Genomic DNA, 12,398 nt, shown 5'->3' with positions numbered 1-12,398 from the left:
TCTGCCTCCAGAGTTCTGGAATTAAAGATGAGCACCACCATAGCCTAGCTAGTTCCATTTTGTCTTTGGTTGTTTGGTCAGAATCCAATTAGCTTGGGCTTAATTTATTTTATTATTATTATTTAGATGTCATAGAGCACGCTTTAGAAAGTTCATTTTTCTCTAATAAATTGTAGGATCTGAAGTACGCAGACAATATCAAATCAGTGAAAACATTTGATATTTTACAATTGATTCAGATGCATTGAAAACATTGAACTGATTCGCATGCATTAAAATTATTCGGTAAAATGATTAATAAAACTATTACAGCAAAATAATTAGGTCTCACTATTAAGAATCGTTTTCTACATTTCTATCCCCATAGATAAGATTTACTGCCATGGATGGTTCTTCCAAAATTAGGCTTTGTGAAATGACCTAAATGACGTAAACTATGTGTCTATTAGTTACCCCACCCAGTCACTTGTAACAGTTTATTAAACTCAATTGCCGGCCAGGTGGTGGTGGTGCACCCGTTTTAATCCCAGCACTAGGGAGGCAGAGGCAGGCAGATCTCTGTGAGTTTGAGGCCAGCCTGGTCTACAAGGGCTAGTTCCAGGACAGGCTCCAAATGCTACAGAGAAACCCTGTCTAGAAAAAAACAAACAAACAAAACAAACAAAAACCAACTCAAATGCCTAGGTCATGCTGTGTAAGCAATGATCCCCTCATCTGTAGCCATCTCACCGCAGGAGTTAACACAATAATTCTTTGCTTCCCAATCTCTCAGCATAACTTTATTGTGCAAAACCAACAACAAATTAAGGGTACCAAAAGTGTAAGAACACCTTAAGTATCCAGCAAGGGTAAAAGCAAAATGTCATAAAAAAAGAAATATCCCCCTCTGCTAAATTTATGTCTCACTTTGACTGAACAAGAAAAACAAAACACAAGAAGTCCTTAGAACCAGACAAAACTCCACCAGCCATCTCCTTTTGTCTCTGGGTAGCGTTTTTTTCAGACAGGAAGGGCGGGAGACAAGCGCACACTAGGTCCTTCATGGAGCTCTACTGCCACCATAAGGACAGAGTTTCACAACTCACAGCACCTCTGAGCTAAGTTTCCTTCCCATGATTCTTAGCCATGGTGGAAGATGGAGGTTGCAGAGAACTACAACTGTACATGCCGACTCGGGTTCTGTAACTTCCCTCCAGGCCCCAACAGACAGATGGACTGCAGAGTTTTCTCACCAGAATCTGGAGAATGGGGCGCCCTCCAGCCCTAGGACACCAGCTAGTAGATTCCTATTGCAAGGGGAGCAGTGCAAACCCTGCCCCCCACTACCTGTTCCTGGATCTCAGGACATCTGTGCCCTAGTAACTGGGCACTAGTACACTAAGGTCTATATTAAGTCTCTGAAGGATCCCATGATTCCAGTGTGCCTACACGAAGGAGGCGAGAATGGACAAAAATAGGCTTGAGGAAGCAGTGTGTGCGTGCGCAAGGAAAAACGAAACACATTCCACATGATGGCACTGTTGCCCCATTGCAAAGAGGGCAACAGTCATGCATTGCTCTGCTCCCGCCTTTCCAGTGTGAAAAAAACTTACAATACAAAGGCAGAGTGGGAAACTGTGACAGGCAGAACTTTTTTAAAAGGGAGAAGTTGATTTATTGAGAGTTTAGCTTCCATTTTAATTTTCTAATTTTCTGTCAATGTCACAATTGGCAGTTCTAGACCTTCACAGGAACCCACCATCAAAGCACAAAAGACAAAAATCTTAAAAAGGGTAGATGGAAAGTATAAATTCCACCCAGAGAAATCACAGGGCTGTACCTCTAAACTTTTGTCTCATAAATAAAACTAAATATAAAAAAAATGCATCCATCTAAACTGGACCATGTTATGCATAGCTCCTCATACCCCTATTTTTGAGGAAACTTTGGAGGTGACACACAGTTTTACTGTCAGTGCAAGCAGTGCTCTCAAGGGAAGAAGGAAGAAAAATGTAGCAAAAGGAAACTGTGCTGTCCAAGATTTAAGTAGAAGAAGTTCAAAAGGGCTAAATTTGTTTACCAAAAAAAAAAAAAAGCCTGGTACTTCTCATTGTGGATTTCTGAGCAATTTTGATCAAAGCCATACAAAGTTTGAAAGGCCAGGTATATTGGTGCAGGCATCTCTGAATCTGAAGAAGTGGGTTTGTTTCCTCCTACTGAGCATGCCAGGTTACATCCAATTCCTTGTTCAAGCCTCTTGGGTGGGGCCTGTCTTTCCTTAGAAAGTCTTCTCTTGAGGGATAAGACAACTGAAGGAGAGCAAAGGATACACTGGAAAGGAAGACGTCAAGGTACCTTTACTTGTAGATGACGACAGTAGACAGAAGTCATCCTGAAAACTCCACTAGGAAATGCCTAAACACGTTAAGCAAAGTGGCTAAATAGAAAGTAGCCTCACAAAAATCTGTATAATAAATAAATCTCAGGTACCTAGGGTATGCTAAGTAAGCCACGAACCCCGCGTGTATATCCATTGCACTGTATGGGGTAACATAATTCTTTCCTCCTCAATCTCCTAATGTAACTTTATTATGTAAGACCTACAACAAATTAATGTGATCAAATTTTTAAGAACAGCATAGGTATCCGGTAATGGTAAAAATTAAGAGTTATGAAGAAGGAAACATCCTCCCCATAACAAAAAGAGTCCTATAACCTCTGCTAAATTTAGGTGTCACTTTTGATGAATGTGGAAAACAAGATTTAAAAAAAGGCTTTCAAATTACTCAGAGCTGGGCAAAATTCTGAGCAACCATTTTCTTTGGGTCTTTTGTCTCTGGGTGCCCTTTTTTCAGACAGGAAGGGCGGGAGACCAGCGCGCACCAGGTCCTTCATGGAGCTCTACTGCCATCATCAGGATGGAGTTTCACAACTCACAGTGCCACTGAGCTAAGCTTCCTTCCCATGATTCTTAGCCATGGCGGAAGATGGCGATTACAAGACAACCAGAAGCCCACATGGGCTTCCTCGACTTCTCCTCAGGCCTCAACAGAAATACAGACCGTTCAGTTTTCTCACCAGAACCTGGAGAAGGAGGCGCCTTCCTGCCCCAAGATATGAGCTAGTAGATTCAATTTGCGATCTGAGCGGTGCAAACCCTCCCCTCCACTTCCTGTTTTTGGACCTCAGGACAGCTGTGCACTAGTTACTGAGCCTTCAGTCAACAGGGTTTATAAAAGGGCTCCTCATTCCAGTTTGCCTACAGAAAAAGAAAAAAAAAAATGGTATGAGGCCAGGCAAACTTGGTAATTTAAAAATCCCCTGACCCTCACCTTCCAAATGGGTAGAAGCCGATTTTAGAAAGCTGTGTCTGCACATGGAAGGGTATGTATGAAACAATTTCCACATGAAGGCAGTGTTGCCCCAGAATAGAGAAGGTATCCTGTATGCATCTCTTCTCAGGCCTTTCCAGACTGAAAAAAAAAAAATCCCTTGCAAAGTCCAGTAACTGAGTGAGCCTTGCTTTGTTTGGGTGCATGCTGCACTGCACTCTAAGAACTTAGCTTCTATTTTTCATTTATATCAATGCCATATCTAATGGGTCTGCACCTGCAGTGGACCTCCACTATCAAAAGACAAAAAGAAGCCTGTAAATAGATACATAAGTAAATGGATAAATAAATATATCTCAGAGCAATACCAGGAAGAAGGAAAGACAGATGAAATTGAGATCTGAGGCAACCACCTTCTCTTTGGAAGCAGTCAGTGTTCTGTCAATGGTCCAATCTTGCATTTCTCCTGGTCTGCACCCAGCAGCTTCTCCATCCAGTGCTTGCTCAGTGTGGCTGCCTGTTTTCTGGTCTCTCTTTGCAGAACTAGGCATCCAGGTCTAGGTAGGAAAAAAAATGCGGCCACCACAGTGATTGAAAAAAAGCAAATCTGTTATTATCTACCTTCACACCACAACTTCCCTGGCTATCATAGACCATTGGAGATCTACACAAAGAGATCTAGAAAATGGGCCTGGTGCCCAGTGGGAGGCTGACGTTAGCGGCACAGATACCCGTCAACACCAAATGCTGGACAAATCCTTACAAGGAGAAAGACATGTGTGTATTGAGATGTCTCTGATTTCCAACTGGATATATCACGGAGTTTCTCTCGGGGCTCCCTCCTATCCCATGGGAACATAGGCGGCCCACTGCTCTTTCCTATAGTTTAACTGCATACATGTTGTTGTTTTTATACTGTACTGTTTAGCATACTTTAGTCTTACACTTTCCCTTGGCCTACATAATGTGTTCCAGGGTCGCTTAAGCTTGATGCTGAGATTCTGCCTCGGTGGATTTCTGGGTTCGCAATAGAGTTCACCAACCTGTCTATATGCCACAAATATACTTGTTAGATTAATGTACGTAACGTGCTTGTTAGATTAATGCCATTTTGACACTAAGTTATGAGATCTAGATGCTGCATATTGGTTATTTTAAGATAATTTTAGATTTGTTGGTCTATCAAAATTCCATATGACCTTTTTTTTTTTTATTTTTTATTTTGTTTGGTTTTTCGAGACAGGGTTTCTCTGTGGTTTTGGAGCCTGTCCTGGAACTAGCTCTGTAGACCAGGCTGGTCTCGAACTCACAGAGATCCGCCTGCCTCTGCCTCCCGAGTGCTGGGATTAAAGGCCTAGGGTCAGGCATTCCGCTTCTGCAGAACGGTCATTAGGACAATGAGGTCTGCCACAACACTGAAAATCTCTTCTGGTAATATGGCCAACTTAACTATAGTTAGCTTCCTACCCCACAAACATGGAATGTATCTCTTGGTCACGTATGTGAGATGTAGCCTGTTAGTAAGAGGACACTACTTAAAATCCTGCTGAGTCATACTACAAGGAGTAGGAGACAGGAGTCCCCACCAAGAGTTGAAAGTTCATGCCCCAGATAAAAGGACCAAAATGCCAACCCGCAACTTCCTGTCTGCTAGTCTAAGCACCTGCAGGTCCTCTGTTGGCTCCTTACACTTACTTCATTTTTAATACTACGATTGTACTGCTGTCCAAGTTTCTCCTCTTGCCTCAGGGGAAAGGCACTTAAGCCAGGTGTATCCTTCCAGGAATTCTTTCCCCACTGCTAGACTCACGGGAATGAAGCTGTAATGGTGCCATATGTACTGTAATTATTCCTGCACAATGGCAATAGTGCTCCACAGACAGTCACAAGGGCCACCCTTGACTGCTTTACTCCCGCCCTCCAAGCCCAAGTGATTCTAATAATAGTCAGAATCAGAATCTAGAGACAAAGGCCTAGGAACATGGTTGGTTAGTATTTTGTAACTGATAATTCTCCACTGAACCTTATCCATTCAGACATGTTTTACTTCCCTTGAAGTTAACTTGTGCTTGAAAGTCTAAACTTGGTGGATGAAGGCAGAGAAAAGACAACTCTGAAGCCTGTAAATCTGTCAGACACAATTAACAAATGCCAAGTGTTTGTTTGTATTCAAAACATAAGTCCCCCCCAGGACTTCCTGTGTCTGTAAGTCCTGGAAGCTTCCAAGTCCCTGGTACACAGGCCTCTCGCATTCCAGGTTCTACACAAATAGTTCTTGGGTTCGGATCATACTTAGGGCCTTAGAAATACGCCTGTGCCTAGCGAACTATGGCTAACACAGAATATGCCCAGGCCTAAAGAAGTATGCCTAGAGCGCCCTTGGCATTGAATACAGTCACGAAACTGTTCATTGAGTCTCTGAAACTCTGACCGCACGATGGCAGTAGTGCTCCAGAGAGCGCCAGCACCGCCATCTTAACTGTCTCCTCTCCCGCCCTTTGTAGTCTGAAAAAACAAAACCGCCACTCTGAGACCAAAAAAAGGGCCAAGAAATTAGACCGTCCTCCGTCCTGTTCAAAATCAGTGGAGCACCTAAAGCGGCCGTTTTACTTTTGTTTTCCTTCTAGGCCAAATTAAGGACTAAAACCACTGAGTTCGGACTTTTGCCTTTTCTCAAGGTAAATTTCCACCGCAGTACCTGCCCAGTAAATTGGCCACTGCGACTCACTGCGTAGACTGGCAGCCTAGAACTCGCCAAAATCTGCCAGATCCAGCCACTCAAGGGCTGGAATTAAATCACGCTGCCATTAGCTGTGCCACCAGACTAGGCACCTTTTCTTTCTTAAAGAAACTAGCAAGTTTGCAGAAGCACTCTGGGTAATTTGTACATATGCGTACTCCTCCCCTGCCTAGTCCATCTCAAAAAAAAAAAATAATAATAATAATAATCAGAGGCAAAGGCATCAAGAAACATGGAGGTTGCTTTACATTTGATTTGTTTGGATAAGATCACAGCAGTAAATTCTTAATTTCTGTTTGAAACCAAATCGAGAACTACCTCACTACATTCTCAGCAATAGTCTTGATAACTTGGGATTATATACTACCATTCTTTGCTTTGTCTTTGGCAACCCAGATTATCAGCTTGTTGCTTTATGAGCAAATCTTCGTAAGCCTCACCTAAAGGAAATAAAGAAATTCAAAAAAATCAGTGGCAGAAATAGGCCATCTGTAAGCATCCTGACTTGACTTACTAATATTAATGACAAAATTACTTTGATCATCGTTAAAACAACCAAGATTATTGCTACAGGAATTTTTCAATGGGGGAAGAAATAAATCAGGCTCAATCCTGAATTCAGCAGAGGCAGCTGGGGATTTACAGGCAGGAGCTAAAGGAGGGACGCAGAGATGTGCAGGGAAAATAATGCGTGGAGGGGGAGTCCACAGGGGTAGGGGAGGGAAATATGTTGTTCAGTAAGGAGGGAGACCCTGGACACCATCCCCAGCATAGCAAAGCAAGAATGGTGGCACATCCCTGTAACCCCAGGACAAGGTAGAGACAGGAGATGAGGTACTCCTGTCTCAAACAACAAAAGAAAAAAAAATCAGAGAATTAATTTTTTTAAAAATAAGAAGCTTATCAGAAAGTACCTATTTTCTTCCTAGAAGGCATTCTCGATATCTTCCTTGGGCCATAAAAGTAGATGGGCGTTTACTAGGGAACAGGAAAAGGATAAGAGATGAAAAGTTAGGGTACTGCGGATGCATAAAATCGAAGCAAGCTAAACGTAAACGAAAATGTCACAGGAAACTTATTATCCTGTACAAGTAATTTCCATTTAAAAAATCTACATTTAACTTACTGATCAGTGGGAAACTAGCGAAAGGATTCCTAACACCACAAATAACAGCAAAGTCTTCATTTCTCAAAAGTAGAAAAATGAACTAAAAATCATTAGCATTATTAAAAACATGTACAACACTACCAATAATTATTTTAGTTAGATCTCATAAAAAAAGTACCAGGATCAACTATGACGAAATGGTTTGATCACAGATACTAAAGATATGAATTTGACTTCACTTATCTAGTTGATGCTACTCTACTTTATCATTGCAAATATCCTTGAAAGGAAAACTTCAAGTGTGTTAGTCTGATGTTAATATTAGCACTGCTTCTTTCCTTGTAATCTTCTATTTATTGGCCCTAAACCAAATTTTTAATTTTTGGGCCGAGGAAATGAATGAACTCAGATCCTGAAGCCAACTTGGCCTCTAGCCCTTCTCCAATTGCTCTCGTTTTTCAAGGCAATGAGATAGACTTTTGCTGTGTCCATATACCTGAGCAAGCACCTATACTGCTTTAAAATAGCACCTCCAAACAGGCACTAGGTGCTAAGTTCCTGGAAACTGGGAGGTGGAAGCAGAATGAGCAGGATTAAAAGACCTTGGCTACATTAAGTTCCTGGGCAGCCTGGACTAAGTGAAAGCTGCCAAAACAAATCCATGGAGTTGGGGAGTTGGCAGGTAACACTTTCACTAAATCGGTTTTTTATGCAGTAACGCTGCATAAGGAAAAGGTAAAATAAAGGAATAATACAGAGGTTAAGTAAGGCCCGCTAGGCTCAAGGCTTCCGCCACCAAAGTCCCGCCCCATAACTTCTGGAAAGTTGAGGGCTGCTAGGGCCTTTTTCATCATGGATAAATCTGTTTTCAGGTCAACATCAAGCTTTTGCCCAAAACTACTGGACTAACACAGACGAAAAAGGGTGGACCAGTTTAAAGTTGTGGCCGGCTGGGCTTCTATGCAGAATGAATTTATATAAACCAGCAGTCCTCACGATAATGCAGTAACTGTGCTATTTGATATAAAACTACATCCATATGATGGCAGTAGTGCTCCTTAGTGTTTCAGCAATACCAGCAAGCTGTCCTCCTCCTGCGCTTTGGAACAAAAAAAAGGGAAGGGGCATGAATCAGTTCAATCAAGTTCCTGAAAACATCGCTAATAGGTCATTAAAAAAGAAATCAAAGAAATCTCATTAAGTTTTGTCTGTTTTCCACCTAAAATGAAACAGAGGCTGGATATCATTATGCTTATCAAGTATTTTTTTTTTAAAGTAATTGAGTCGCTTCTCCTGGCAAAAGCCTTTAATACCAGCAACTGGGGAGCGGAGGCAGGCAAATCGCTGAGTTCCAGGCCTGTGTGAACTAATTTTGGCCTACAAAATTACAGGCAGGACTATATTGAGGGACCATATCTCAAAAATTAATTAATAAACCAGACAGTAGCAGGGCATACCTTTAATCCCAGCCCTCGGGAGGCAGAGGCCAGGGGAATCTCTGTGCCTTCGAAGCCAGTCTGGTCTACAAGAGCTATCTCTAGGCCAAGCACCAAAGCAACAGAGAGAAAAGGTTATTTAAAACAAACAAACAAACATAAAACTAATAATTTTGTTTCCTCCATGTATGGTATATTACTGTAGTCTCCCTGATGCAGAATTTCTACCTGAACCACTGGTCTCCTTTCCAGCCTATGGATGAAACAGCGAAACAACACAATAAAGCAACCATCTCACAGCTCCGCTCTCACTCACTGGGCATCACATCCCTAGTGTTTTCCCAACTTATCAAAAACTATCTAAGAAAATTTTATATTAAATTTAAAAAAGGAAGACAGAAAATTGTGGGACCTCAAGAGCAGGAGTACCTCTCCAGGTAACAAACCATGTCCTTTTTTTGGTTCATCTTTGCATCTCCAAAGTAATTTCCCATTTTTTCTTTTTGGTTTTTCGAGACAGGGTTTCTCTGTGGCTTTGGAGCCTGTCCTGGAACTCGCTCTGTAGACCAGGCTGGTCTCGAACTCACAGAGATCAGCCTGCCTCTGCCTCCTGAGTGCTGGGATTAAAGGCATACGCCACCATCCCCCGGCCTCCCATTTTCTTAATAATAATAAAAAAAAAAGACCTAGGCCATAGAGTTTGTGTGTTGAATTGTTAGCAGCCTTTTGGCCAAAACCTTAAGGGGAGTGCCCAGGGAGTTCTCACTATATGCACCACATGGCAGGATTCCTGTGTAGGTGTCTTCTTAGGCTTTTATTCACTAAAGCCCCGAGAAGGAAGAACAGAGATGTCCCTGTGTTAAAGAGTCTACAAGGCCAATAGGCTGAACTTTAATGCTAGTTAAATTAAGTACCTAGTTAAGAGGTATTGCAGACCAAGCCAAACTATCTTGGGCTATTTTCCGTCTCTCTGAAAGTCATTCACTGCCTGCTGGTGCCTGAACTAACTACACCCCAGTGACTATCAAAACCTTAAAATGTATTCTTAAATGTATCCAATGGCTTTCATCAATCCAAAAGTTATCTGTTTTGCAACCTACATCAGAGCTCTTCCCTTGGCTATAACTGATACACCCATGACCGCTACCAAAACACTTGGTAAATATTTGATTTATAGCCTTTAAATATCATGTAAGTGCTTTGACTGTGGAACATGGTATTTGTGTTCCTGGGTGTCGGTCACTCTGGTTCCAAAATAAAGCATCATCTCTTATTCCCTTTGAAGTGAGACCTAAGCTTTTTACATGGATGCTTTCATTTGCCCTTTGAACACAGCACTCTGCCTTGCCATTAAATAGACTTCAACTGCTTTCTGTATCTTCTTTGGGTGTGTATGCTCTATCATTTGTCTTCTAGAAGAAAGTATTAAAGCTATCTTCTCATTCGGATCTATCACATAGGCCAAGTCAGAGGATCAGAAAATAAATACTCTCTCAAAGCCTGTTAAAACCACATTTTGAATTGTTTCCTTTAGTCCCTTTCAATAAAGTCCAAATTCTTTCACACAACAATAAATTTGTATTAAAATTAGATGTTTGTACATTATGGTGTGCAAAGAAATTTCCACTCCTTGAGCTAAATGTAGTGTAGTGATATTTTGTTTGTGTTTTAATAAATGAAGCTTGCCTGAAGACCACAGAGGAGAGCTAAGTCACTAGAGGCCGGGGCGTGGTGGCTCACACCTAAAAATCCCAGAACTCAAGGCCACCCAGAGCTGTGGGAAAGGACTAAACTACCTGAAAAGGGAAACAGAATTCACACAAAGGTGCTCCCAGCACTTTAATCCCTGCCCTAGGGAGGTGGAGACAGGAGTGATAAGGCTGGGTGGAGAGAGGAATCTAAGGAGGAGGAGACAAGAGCTTATGGGAATCTGAGGTTTGGTGGAGACACAGTGCAGTCTAGGCAGTCTGAGGATCGCCCTCTTAGTTCTAAGCATTGGTAGAGGTAAAAGGTCTCTCTAATGGTTTACTGCTCTGCTTGACTGACCTTCAGCTTTAACCCCTATATCTATCTCTGGGTTTTGATTAATTAAGACCAACTGCAGTGTGGTGATTCAACTCAGTAATCTTCATGTTCTACAGGCCGAGGCAGGAGAATTAGCACAAGTTTGAGGCCAGCCTAAGTTACAAGTGTGACCAGGCAAAAAAAGCTGTGCTAAACTGTGACCTTGCCTAAAAAACAAAAAAAATAACCACACCTGAAATAGCAAAATCTCTCTGTGTCCTCTCTCCTGCCTCTCCATCACCTCTTCATCCATCCCAATGGCACACTTGATGACTTTGTTTTATTTTCTTTCGTGGGGGGGGGAATGCAACAGGGATGAGGGTGAAATATGGGGAACCCGGGAGGTGAACATAATTGGGGTGCATGATGTGAAACTCCCAAAGATTCCATAAAGAAGTTTTAAAACAAAATAAAAAGAAAGGAAAAAAAGGTCAATAAACCAAATAACAAAAATAGTCCTGACTCCTAAGCAGCCTGACAAAACTACATATAAATTATCAAGTTCTCATTTTTAGAAAGTAAATCATTACAAAAGATACTCGTCATTTCATTTACTATATTCACCCACATGTGCTACATAGTATCCATATGTATATAAATAAACATTAATGACAATGACTCATCCCGAGTAGGATTTTCTCTTGTCTTCTGTGTCAATGATATACTCCACAGGCTTCCAATACTTCCATATTAAGACATTTTCCCTAGATGGAAATCTTTTTATATTTCTTCTTGGAAGTAGATCTTCTTCCAAATTACAAAAATCGCACCATTGCTGGTAATGTGTTCTCATTTTGAGAATTACAAAGTCAAAAGATTGTTAAACACCTAATCAAAATTACAACAACTTCTTTATATATTCTCATATTGCCTCTATCCACATATCACACACTACATACATACACACATATGGAATATTAGTTGAAGATACATTACATATGGGAGCTGGGCGGTGAGCTCCCAAAGAGTAAAGATAAAGAAAATCCAACTACACACACACACACACACACACACACACACACACACACACTTTTAACCTAAAACCTAGTTACTTTGCACCTGAAGGGTTCAGATAGGTTACCCCACCACCTATTACAGCTTTTTACAATTTGAAGTCTTACAAGCATGCTAACTATTCATTAAAATACAAATTTTTCCCCTTGAATCTCACTTCTGTAGCCCAGGCTGACCTTGAACTCAAAGACACACACCCACCCGCCTGTGAATGACTGGCTGCTAGGACTAAAGGCAGAGCCACCACACCCAGCCCTGGAGTATGTAATATTTTTAATATTTCTTAACTCCAATGGTTTTAGAATTAAACATTTCTTCAAGTTACGAACTAGTCATGGATAAAAAGTGCAGAGGTTACCAGCACCACAAATTCAGGCACACAAAGGGTTTTATAAAGTGTCTTTAGTTCTGTTTCCTATGAACAACTGGAGATATAAATATATGAAATTACAAATAGCCAATGAATCACATTTCATGAGCAATTTTTTTCTGCACATTATTTGTTCTAAATTGATTCACAATTCTTAAAGAATCTCTGAACATCACAACTTATCTAACACAAATTCAATTTTCTAGAAAGACTATTAAGAACTGACAGTAGGGGCTGGAGAGATGGCTCAGTGGTTAAGGGCATTGCCTGCTCTTCTAAAGGTCCTGAGTTCAATTCCCAGCAACCACATGTTGGTCTACAACCATCTGTATTGAGGTCTGGTGCCCTCTTCTGG

General features: G+C 41.3%; 1 long non-coding RNA gene across 1 annotated transcript in view; it reads right to left on the bottom strand.

Annotated features, from left to right (window-relative positions):
- Positions 1-4,611: 4,611 nt before the first annotated feature.
- The window catches only part of LOC113455495, a 20,136-nt gene continuing 12,349 nt past the window's right edge, over positions 4,612-12,398 (bottom strand). Inside the window, exon 3 of the long non-coding RNA XR_003376596.1 lies at positions 4,612-7,029. This is a non-coding gene — a long non-coding RNA (uncharacterized LOC113455495). The remainder of the gene's footprint in view (positions 7,030-12,398) is intronic.

Source organism: Microtus ochrogaster, unplaced genomic scaffold, assembly GCF_000317375.1.
Source record: "Microtus ochrogaster isolate Prairie Vole_2 unplaced genomic scaffold, MicOch1.0 UNK50, whole genome shotgun sequence".
Lineage (NCBI taxonomy): Eukaryota > Metazoa > Chordata > Mammalia > Rodentia > Cricetidae > Microtus > Microtus ochrogaster.
Note: the sequence above shows the minus strand (reverse complement) of the source record. Positions and strands in the feature narration are given on the sequence as shown.